Raw genomic sequence first — 10,241 nt, 5'->3', positions numbered from 1 at the left:
GCCAGGCGACAGCGAATCAGAGGGCGCCGTTGCGCTGATTGACAGGTGGCGTCGCTGCGTGCGCGCGCGAGGGCGGGGCTCTTGGCGGCAATGGCGGGAGCGCTGAGGGGGCCCCGCCCGGGCCCTGGAATCAGGAGCGGTAACAGCGCTATAACTGCCGGTTTTCCAGCTAACATAAAAAAGAAAGTTTTATTTCCTTGTGTCTCTAGCCCGATGAGGTCCCTCCAGGTAGAGTTTATACCTCTGAGCGCTTCAATTCTCTCAGACCCATTTCTCTCCCTGAGCTTTAAATAAATGTGTCGAGCAAACTGCTTCAAGTCAGAGTTTTTGGTAATTTTTACGTCTGGGCTTTGCTTACTGAATCACAAAGGACGGAAGTGATTTTTTTGTTCTTTTTTTTAGCGCTTGAGTAAACAAGAGGATTTGAATGGAGGAGTTTCAGTTACAGATAGACAGTGCTGCCGATGTGCTTTGCCAAACTCTCATTCATACACAACATTTGTACATACAACATGGGTTTTAACCTCTAATTAAACAATTAACTTGTTCCAAAGGGGTTGTCTTTGATAACAAACCTCCTGATTTTGGTTATCAGGTAATATAAGAAACCTACCAGGGGTTGTTGCTTCAATAACCTCCCAAAAACCTTCCCCTCACAACCAGGCTGGGTTTAATCCAGACTTCAACTCTTTGCCATGGGCCAGAGAAGATAAATTTATCTGGTACAGGTATAATTACGAATACTTTTAATCATGTAATACACAAAAAGGCATTTTGAGTGCCTTAACAAATTAATGCTTGTTGATTCTGCCTTCCAAACAGGAACTGTGCAGAGGATGGGATGTCCTTGTCTACCAAAATTCCAGAAACCCAACTGGAATTAAAAACAACCAGCTGAATTTTCAAAAATCTTTTATGGAATCCCCCATTATTTCTAAGAGCTTTTTCTCAGTAAAGTCCTCAAAGGGTCAAAACTGGCCAAGGGACAGAAACACAACAATGATTTTGAGGTTATGAATGCTCCAAAGTATCTTTATTGTATATACAGTTCTATGAGAGTTACCTGCCTTTAATTAAGGAAATCTAATCCATTGTAATCTAAATTAGCTGATGGCTAATTTCCTGAGGCAACACAAACAAAGGAAATAATTTGAAGGTTGGAGCTGTTCAGCCATTTCACTTTGTGATTTCTTTGAGAAGGTGATTTCCAGCACTCACCTCCCTTCTCCAAGGGGGTTTGCAGCATTCCTAAACCCTTTCACATCACATAATGTGCATTTCAAACACGATATAAGTTATGCAATAATTGATATTTTAAAAAGAAACAGAACAAATATTAGAGAGCAGCTTGGACAACCTTGTAATCCTAATGAAACTTTTAATTTCATACCAAAGTTACACATGATGTATGAAGATAATTCTGGGTGACAGACATGGAACAAAGGATTTATTCAGAAGCCAGCTCACCTGCTGCAAAGCAAACAGAGCACTCAGCACTCACCTAGGACATGTTACCTGCTCTATTCAGGCACTTCTTCCCTGGGGTTAAGCCTGTCACCACATTTTATAAATCACAGCCCACAAAAATCACATCATCCAAACATAATCTGTTTTCAGTTTGTTTTTGGTGTTATTCAGAAATTGAACATGGCCCATCACAGGGCACAAGGCAGAGCTCAGAGTGCTCAGCAAAATTCCCAGAGCTGAGGTTGGGATGTGCCAGCACAGCCACACAATCCTTGTGTCATTCCAAAGCCAGTGCTTTGATTGTGACCCAAAATGGTCCCCAAACCAGCCCTGTGCATGTCACATACATGGGAGCTTTATGCTACATCACTTCCCTCCTTCTTCCACGTTTGTGAGTGCTTGGAAAATCCTGCTGTGTTTGGAAAATCCTTCTTTATTTGGAAAATCATTCTCTATTTGGAAAATCCTGCTGTATTTGGAAAATCCTGCTATGTTTGGAAAATCCTGGGGCATTGCACTCACTGCCTTTACCACCTGTGTCCAATATTATTGGTTAAATGTTTTATAAACCCCCAGAGCAGGATCCAAGACCACACTGGTCTGCAGTGAGGTGTTCTAGTCAAGCTGTTGTTGTGGTTTCTGTGATTTCAGTCTCAGGAGAAAATGAACACGTTCTAGACGTTACGATTTCGAAGAAACCTCAGCTTTGTGAGCCAAATTTAAAGGATCACTGAACCACAGAATATTCTGAGCTGGAAGGGACCCACAAGAACCATCAAAAATCTACTCCAGGCCTTTCACAGGACACCCCAAAATCCCACCATCTGACTGAGAGCATTGTCCAAATGCTCCTGGAGCTCTGGATTCTTCAGTAGACAGATAATATTTACTGGAGAACACTTCTATCTGCAGGAGGATCTCTGAGAGCTGCTCCTCAAGCTAAACCAGACACCAGCAAAACCAGTTATTTACTGGCACAGTTCTGCCCACAGAAAGGCCTTTTGTGGGAAATGTCAGTGCTCAAACACAACAGGAACTGGTGGAGGGGATGCATCTTCAGTCAGAAACTGCACAAGGGCACATCTGAGCCTGCTGTCATGAGGTTCCTGTGGATTCACCCCATTTTCACATCCTGCCCATCAGCCAGCCCTGGTGAAAGCTTTTTTCTGAAGAAACAAGACTTACACAAGCCTGATCTTTAGATATATTTCAGTGCATGAGCTTATTCCCACACACTCTTCTGTTTAAAGGGTACAAGTCCCTCATTTCCTCACTTTTAAGACATATATTTTTACACAGTGAAAGCTTTTATCTCTACCTCAGACTTCATGTAAAGAGAGAGTGAAACAACAGACTGTAATTTATATATCACAGACCTAAAAGTAAGACACAGCACCAAGCACAGTATGTCCCCAAGACTCAGCACTCGGGGATTAATTAGTGTGACATTTCTTTATGTGGATGACATTTAATTGCTCATCCTTCATCCTCACCTTTCCAGGTGTGAGGCTTCTGCCACTGTTGGGGTCTCATGTCTAAGCTATTGGCACCACAGTGACATTCTCTTGCAGGGGCAGATCCCAGAGAGCTCCTTTTCATGGAGAGAGGGCTCATGGCACCAGGACACATCTCTCCTTTTTGTTTTGTTTTTACTCAGGTGAGTCTTCAGGAGAGTTCTGCAACGCTGTGGAACCTGGGATAAGCTCAGAGAGCCCAGTGGGTGTTACAGAAGCTGCAAAAGGGACCTGAGGCTTTGTCTCGGCTTCACCTGAATTTGTTTTGCACACATAAAATATTCCATCTGGAGACAGTTTTGGGCAGAAAAGAGAACCAGCCCCAGGCTTGGCTTCAGGGTAGGTTTTGGAGGACAAAACACTCACCCTTGTTACTGTGTTCACACAGAGCTGTGAGTCCCAGGAGCTTCTGTAAATCTGGCTTGGAAACAGAAAATGGAAAATGAAAACAGTGAGCCTGAGTCACTGCTGTTCAACTCTAATTTTAATTCCCTGGAAGATGGGAGTTTTCTCTGGAATGACGCAGTGCACAGTGCACAGGGGCCACGATTTCAAAGAGTTTGCCCCTTCCCAAATGAGATTGCTGGCACCTCTCCAGATGGCACAGGACCCTCTTGTTGCACCCAGCAACAAGAGGGTGACACAGAAGAGCTAAAAGCACCCAGAAAGGAGGGGAACCCGGAGCTGAACCTCTTAAAATGGTGATGGAAGCCATGGGTCTGCTGGCTCCTTCCTGGGGACAGAGAGCTGGTGATGCCCCTGGAGCTCTGAGTGCAGGTGTGATGCTGCCAAAACCTTCGTGGTTTGCTGGGAGGTGTCATTTCCTCCTGTCTCTGAGTGGGGGAGGCCAGGGAGGGCAAAGAGCCCTTTGGCAGCTGCTGCTCCTCCAGCAGCTCTGTTTGCCCCGAGTGTGGTCAGAGCGTTTCCTCTCGCAGGGCGGTGCCCGGCTTTCCACTCACAGGATTTCGGGTCTGTTGGGCTAAGAGCAGTAAGGGAAAAACAAAAAACACACAACCCAAAAATAATGGTAATAAAAAAAGAGTTGATGTTTTCGTCAGGGAAGCAGGAAGACTTCTGAAGCCCACACTCCTGTTATTGGTGAGTAACAGAGAACAGCAGATGGAAAAAATTCCTCAGATCTCTCAGCCCTCTCCCTACAGATAGAGGATCCCTTTGATGCAGCACAGTCTTTGTTTAATTAAGTTTTCACATCCCAGGCCAGAGGATCCCCCTTAGCCTAACGAGGCTATTTGCACATTTGCTTTGCTTTCTGTTCCCTCCCCCAGCTCCTTCTTCCCCCTCAGCTGGGCCTCCAGGCTTTCTCTTCCCTTTTTCTTTCGTGCCCTGCAGCAGGCCATATTCCCTTCCTCCCCCACCTGGCTCCCCGGGGAAAGGGCTGGAAAGCAAAACAAAGGAATCACTCCCTGGGAAACTGTAATTGGCACAACCCTGCTGCTCCAAAACTCCTGCTCAAGGTGAGGGAACAGCGAAAGGCCCTCCCAGGCAGGGAGCAGGGAAAGCTGGAGGGAGGGAGGGAGAGAAGGCTTTGAAGCCAAGGCTGGAGCCTTTGATGGCTCCAAAAATGCTGTGGAGGATGCCCTGAGGGGACCAAGCTCTGGTCAGCCCAAATCCCTCCAGCAGAACAGGTTCCTGCTCCTCTCTTCACTGCTCAGGCCTCTCATAGAGGTCAATTTATCTAAAAATATCTAAAAATATCACCTGGGAGTGCTGGTGGTACAATTTCCCCCTGTGACAGTAGCACTGACCCCGTTACAGCTGGGAACATTTCCTCCTGTGTGCAATGGACACATTTTATGTTTTCTTTAGAAATGTTGTATCTCTCATGGATATAGGATAACCCTGGTGCAGTCAGACCTCAGGGAGATGTCACAAAGTGATGACCACGGTTATTCTGATTTCTCCAGAGTCCTTGGTGGAAGGCCAAAGCCATGGCAATGTGCTGTCACCACCAGAACTCTCTCCAAGTGCCCCTGTCCTGATCCCACGTCACCATCTCTGCTTGTGGTCGCTCAATTGATGTTTTTTCCGGTGGAGAAGCCGTAACTGCATCCAATGAAAACCAATTGTACGCTGGAGACTTGAAAAGTTCATGGATGAATTGTCCCAGATGTTTCTCACAGGACTTTGGCCAACGCTCATTAATCCTTGAAGATGTAACCAAGGGATCCACAGCAGATAATTTGGTGTAACAGTGTAAGTGCTAACGAATGTCAGCCTTAATTGGTGACACACTCTAATGAGTAACACTTTCTTTAATGATCAAGACTGAGGTAATGAAATCAGGAATGTTTATTGGCTGTCTCAGACAAGCTGCCTTGAGGAACACAATGAAAAGCAATTTGGTGTCCATGGAAGCTGGAGAACAGAGGCTGTGAAGCCCTGCAAGGGTCGGTCTGTGCAGGACAACGTGTCTGCATCCACCTGAGCCTGGCTTTGTCAGGAACACAGCCCTGTGCCTATGGGAAAGCAATCCACGGCTTCAGAAAACACTGAGCAAATGATCTTTGCAATCCTCCCAGGGAATTGCTCCTCAGAGGTGACAAACACATTCACTGACTTTCACTTTGAGAAGTAGGAACTGGTCCTCTTAAGCGGTTCCAGCCTAATTATCAAGCCACATCCTGAGTATCCAAATTCTATTGAAATTACCTGCCTAGAGGTCATACAGTGAATATAAAACCTTGTGTGGTGTCAGATTGCAGGGTTTCAAAACATATCAGAATTTGGCTTTTTTGCCTGTACTACCACTTGCACTTTTATTGTTTAGTGAGTTTTTCCTATTTTCCAAAATTTCAAATGAATTCTTTTACTGTGCAATCAACAGATTTAAATTAAATTTGCACTGAATATTAAAATCCAGTGGGATCTTATCCTGGTTGCCCAGAGCAGCTGTGGCTGCCTCATCTCTGGAAGTGTCCAAGGCCAGGTTGGATGGGCTTGGAGCACCCTGGGCTGGTGGAAGGTGTCCCTGCCATGGCAGGGAGTGGGATGGGGAGCTTTAAGCTCCTTTCCAGCCCAACCATTCTGGAATTTTATTATTTACCAGCTCCTGAGATTTGCTGTGAGTAACTGTACTTGCTTGAACACGTCCAGAGGAGGGAAACAAGGCTGGTGAAGGGCTTGGAACACAAGGCTATGAAGAATGGCTGAGGGAGCTGGGGTTGTTCAGCCTGGAGAAAAGGAGATTCAGGGGTGACCTTATCACTCTCTACAGCTCCTGAAAGGTGGCTGTGCTCAGGTGGGGTTGGTCTCTGCTCCCAGACAACCATGAACAGAACAAGAGGACACAGCCTTAAGCTGTGCCAGGGGAAGTTTAGATTGGATATCAGAAAAAAAGTCTTACCCGAAAGAGTGATTGGGCATTGGAATTGTCAGCCCAGGGAGGTGCTGGAGGCACTGTCCTGGATGTGATTACAAAAATCCTGGATGTGGCACTCAGTGCTGTGGTTTAGCTGATGAGGAGGTGTTAGGCCATAGCTTGGACTAGATGATCTTAAAGGTCTTTTCCAACCTAGTTCATTCTGTGATTCTGTAATTCTGTAACTGGGTTTTGCTGACTGTACATTGCAGTCATCACCAGTACTGTTAATTTAGATTCCTCTTACCCAACTCAGGGTCCACACCTGAGCCATAAGGACAGGAAAGGAGCAAAATCTATTTCCACACCAGAGACACTTTTTCTGGATATCCCCTATCCATCATCTTGGGGCACAGCAAAGCTGTGCTAGAATCAAAAAGTTCTCACAAAACAGGAGAGACTGCAAAGGAAGAAGAAACTGCCTGCAAAGCTGTGATCTTGTCTTTAGTCAGAGCTGAATATTTTAAAATCCAAGATGTATTACTGCTGGAGCTGTCTCATTTCCCTGGCACAAGGTGTTAGTCACAGAGGGCTGTGCAGCCCATTCCCATTGTTCTGAGCTCCCTGGGCTGCTATAAAAGGTGCTCAAGGGCCCTCAGTGTCACTGCACTGGAGCATCACCACGGGGCTGGCAGGAGATTCTGCAGGCCAGGACTTCCCTGGGATCCAAACACCACCAGTAAGTGGAGAATGTTCCTTTTGTAACTGGGAGATGATTTTAATTAATGTAGAGTTTAGTGTCGATCACAGTGGCAAAATGTCATTTCTCTATTGTGTCTGAGCAGTTCTGCATTAGCATAACTTCAAATATCCCTCAGCATTTAAACACACACATCTCTATGGATATTTATGTGCATGTATCTGCATTTAATACACATGTTTGTCATCAGAGCTAATACCCACTTGTTATTTCACATCTAGTTTGATTTCAACATATTGCCCAAGAAAATTACTCACAAATTACTAGGGCAGGCTTATTAAGAACAAACTTGTTACAAGCAAATACAGAACTGATTTGTATTTATGTTCTATTAATGTATAATTTGCTTTATTATCCAGTCACTGACAATATTCAAGTTAAGTCTTTTGAGAAGATGCTGAGTTTTTTACAATCTCAAATTTCTTCTGCACAGAAAGAATTATTCCTACAAAAAATTGTTCAGGAACTTGTCTTTACTACTCTTACATAACAACTTAAATGCTAGGACTTTTTGTTGTCCCTCCAGGTTTTGATGTAACAATTAATACAGGAATAAAGGCTGGAGCCAATCCTAAAGCAGAGTACAGTCATTAATACCAAAAATGCAGAAATTTTAGGGCTAGACCTGGCAATAAAGGTGTGGTGGGGTTGAAGGGATGTGTAGGTGTGGGTGTACCAATGCCATGAGCAGATGTAGAGCTGGATGAAATGATAACATAGATTATAATAATCATTTTTAATTGCACAATTACATCTTCTAGTTGTCCTTTCCATAAGCCAGAAATCCACTTCACAGAAAAGAAGTCCAGCATCAGTCTAACATAATCCTGGATATTTGGGTGTCAGCACTTGTCTTGCTCATGGAAAACATTGTGTTATTGAAGGCCCAAACCCCAGGGCTCTGAGCATGTTTTAACTTGATAATCCTGCTCCACCTTAAATACCTTTTGGGTTTCATGATTTTCAGCAATCCTGATCTTTGTGTCAAATTGCTGTGAAGTTTTTTGATCAGGAGGTTCTCTTCCAATCCTAAAATAATTTTTTGTGCTTGCAAATGCACAAGACAAAATGTTATTTGAGAGGCAGCAGTGGGAAAGGAGATTTAAAGCAAGGAAATGCAGAAATATTCTGTGAATCCTGTCCATCCTTTCCTGTCTGTGTTACAAATCCACGATCTGGGATGATTGGGAGGTCCTGGGGTGTTTTACCACAGCACAGGGCTCCACTCTCACCCGTGCTTAAAGGCTGAAATTCATTTTGTCAGGTGAAAGCAAGAACAGAGGAAAAGATTTCTGGTCACACTGCCAGCTTCTGGTCCTGTGGAGCTGATTTAAAGAAGAGAGAAAATGTTCCTGCCCCAGAGATCTCTGCAGACAGTTACATTTTTGGCAATTCTGTTTTTTGCCTGTTTTACAATGGGCCAAGACCTTGAAAAGTAAGCAATATTACCTTTTTTCTTCATTGATATCATTAGAAAACTGCTCACTTTTGATTTCATGGGCTGTGTTCTGTACTGCTTTTATGGCATGGCAGAAGAAAAATTTGATGTATTTGATAGAGCACCATTTACCTCACCCTCTATGCAGAATAAAATTAAACCAATTGCATTTTTAGCTGTGTAACATGGACCACATTTCAGCTGTCACTTTGAAACACAGTGTGGCAAATCACATAAGGATGCTCAGCAGAAGCCATGGAGATGGCACATGCTGAAATTCCATATTTAGGCTCCCATTCAGATCCAAATCTGCAGTAGGAGCCTATAGCTGCAGTGAGATCTTATCTAAGCAGCTTGGAATGCTGAAATATTTGCATCTGAGATTTAGCCTGCCCTCCTCAGTCAAGAGTTGGCTCAAAAATTCTGGTGCATCTGAAGAAAATAGGAGTTTGGTTTTATTTCATGGACATCAGTGATTTCAGGTAAATTACTCCTGAGTTACAACTCTGGAAGGAAAGAATCAAACCCAAGAGTTCTGTAACACTGAGGTGATGGAAAAGGAACTTATTCAGCTATTGAAACCTCTGAAAACAATCTAAATTTGGGAAAGACCAAATTGTCAGTCTCCCCAGCTTACCTTTCCTAAGAAAGAGGAGATTCAAGGCAACCTTTGGGAATAGCAGAGCATTTCAGCTTTGCTGGAATCTGAAATGCAGGGAACTCTCAGAACTTTGGGCCTGCAAGCCAAAGATTAGAATTAAACACAAGATTTGATCTGACACTTTAGAAAAGGCTTCTAAACTTAGGTGCTAGAAGCAAGAATGTGGATTTATAGTTTAAAGCAGAGACACATTAAAGTAAGTAGAAAAAAGTTTAGAGTTTTAGAGTACAGTACTGTAGGTTTGTGTGTCAGAACATGATTGGCTAAGAAAGCTTACACTGTAGCATGAGTCCTTAAGATGAAATATTTAAAGATTAAATAAAAAACATAAATGTCCTTATTTACAGTGCTTTATTAGTTAATAAATCCTTAAAAACTCTTATAACTAGAGGTCTTGAGACCTTCTGAGCCATGCAGTGAAGATGTGAGCTGAACTCACCCTTCCTGCCTATGTAGAATATAGAAAAATAAAATCACACAATCTGAAAAAACTCAAAAATCCCATCTCTAAATTAATTCAAAATTCCTTCCAAATCCCCACAAGCCTCCCATCTGCAGGAATCTTCCTGTCAGGCTGCTGGAGCCTGAGGCACCTCCAGCGCTCCTTGCTCAGCGCAGAGAAGCATCTGGGAAGGATGGATGGGGGATGGATGGGGGATGGATGGATGGATGGGGGATGGATGATGGATGGATGATGGATGGATGGATGGATGGATGGATGGATGGATGGATGGATGGATGGATGGATGGATGGATGGGGGATGGATGGATGATGGATAGATGGATGGAAGGAAGGAAGGATGCATGGATGGATGGACGGATGGATGGATGCATGGATGGATGCATGGATGGATGGATGCCAATCAGCATCTCCTGTGCCTGACCCCACGTTCCTTCCCTGCAGCAGGAGGGCGCTGACCGAGCACCAGCTCCTGCACGACAAAGGGAGGGCGGTGCAGGGGCTGAAGCGGCTGCTGTGGCTGCAGCACGCCCTGGGTGCCGTGCACACGGCCAGCAGCAGGGACACCCCGCTCCCCAGCGCCAGCTGGGACTCGCAGGAGAGCCAGGATCCCTCTGATTTC

Source organism: Zonotrichia albicollis, chromosome 28, assembly GCF_047830755.1.
Source record: "Zonotrichia albicollis isolate bZonAlb1 chromosome 28, bZonAlb1.hap1, whole genome shotgun sequence".
Classification (NCBI taxonomy): domain Eukaryota; kingdom Metazoa; phylum Chordata; class Aves; order Passeriformes; family Passerellidae; genus Zonotrichia; species Zonotrichia albicollis.
Note: the sequence above shows the minus strand (reverse complement) of the source record.